The sequence below is a fragment of the Micromys minutus genome (genome assembly GCF_963924665.1).
Source record: "Micromys minutus genome assembly, chromosome: 1".
Lineage (NCBI taxonomy): Eukaryota > Metazoa > Chordata > Mammalia > Rodentia > Muridae > Micromys > Micromys minutus.
In genome coordinates this window covers 146,202,299-146,204,138 of record NC_137969.1, presented here as the reverse complement: position 1 = coordinate 146,204,138, position 1,840 = coordinate 146,202,299, and positions in this window count along the sequence as shown.

Below are 1,840 nucleotides of genomic sequence, written 5' to 3'. Positions count from 1 at the left end.
ACATGCTTTGCTCACACTTGTGTGTGCTGTTAAAATAGCAGCCTGGTGGGCTACTTGTTCCAGTTTGGAAGCACATTATTTCTGTGACTGGTTTGGAAAGCCCAGACCATCCTGTAATAAGTCCTCATATGTTTGCAAAACGGCACAAGTGATACATGTCTAGGATTTTACTAGAATTACCATTCTGTGCGTCTGTAATTCACACTGACTGGACTTTGCCCAGGGAAATGCTGTTCGAAAACCCTTTGTGCAGATCCAGAACAACCAGCTCTGGACTCTTTTAAGTTTACCAGAAACTCCACAAGGGAATTGACTCTACTGGAGTGCAGACAGATAATTGGTTTGCCTAGTTATTCGCCTTTTTTTTCTGAGTATTCTGTTTTGTTGTTTGTGTCTTTTAAATAAATATGTATAACTTTGTGTATATTGTCTTGTTACCTAAGTCTGTTGTATGGTTACTAATGCATATATTTTATTAACGAATGGGATTCACATTAAGATGAGTTTCTATATTGTCCCAGACAGAAAAATAGAAAGTTTCAAAGTTAATATGTTTCCTCCCATGACTTGAATACCTTAACAATAATTGAACACTAGCAATTTAATAGAGGAAGAAGGCTCTATTCTTATTGAAAAATAACTGTTAATGAGTAGGAAAGACTATATATACCCAGAAGTAAAACAAAAAATCTTAATGGTTTAAAAGCCTTGTGTGAGCTATAGGGTTTTTGGTTAGTATTAGGGGTTAGGGTTAGGCATAATGGTTCTGGGTTGGGATTAAATTATATGAATTATTCCTGCTTTTCTGGTGTGAAATAAACACAGATTTGTAAAGTTAAGGTGATCTAGAGGGACATGGCTGAGGAGAGAAGTTCCCAGTGTCTCAATACATTCTTTGCTCACACTGGTGTGTGCTGTTAAATGCAGCCTGGTGGGCCACTTGTTCCAGTTTGGAAGCACATTATTTTTTGGCTGGTTTGGAAAGCCCAGACCATCCTGTAATAAGTCCTTAAGTGTTTACAAACCGGCACAAGTGATACATGTCTAGGTTTATACTAGAATTACCACTCTGTGAGTCTGTTATTTCACACTGACTGGACTTTGCCCATGAAAATGCTGCTAGAATACCCTTTGTGCAGTTCCAGAAAACCAGCTCTGGACTCTATTAAGTTTACCTGAAACTGCACAATGGAATTGACTCTACTAGAGTGCACACAGATAATTGGGTTGCCTAGTTATTCGCCATCTTTTTCTGAGTATTCTGTTGTTTGTGTCTTAAATAAGTATGTACAACTTTGTGTATATTGTCTTGTTACCTAAGTCTGTTGTATGCTAACAAATTCATATTGTGTTTTTTAAAAGGATGGGATTTACATTAAGATGAGTTTCTATATAGTCTCAAAGAAAAACATAATTTATCACATACATAGCATTCTGCTTGCATGTATGCCTGTAGGCCAGAAGAGGGCGCCATATCTCAATATCGATTATTGTGAGCCAACATGTGATTGCTGGGAATTGAACTCACAACCGCAGAGCCATCTCTCCAGTCCCATTACTTCAGTTCTAATTTTCTTGGTATCCTCGGTTTATTTTCTCAATAATGTTCTCTTGGCATAATAAAATTTGATCTTACACTATGTACTTAGAAGGGACACAAATCTGCCATGACATATTCCTTTTTGATGTCAATTACTGAAAATTGTATTTTGCAATCGAAGTTCTCTTTCTGTTTGTATTTAGCCTGGAATTATCTTTATAAAGTAGGATATCTCACTGCCTCTGCCCTCCTGCTTCAGCTCTTGAACTAACAGTGGACCACCACCACGAAAGTCACTTT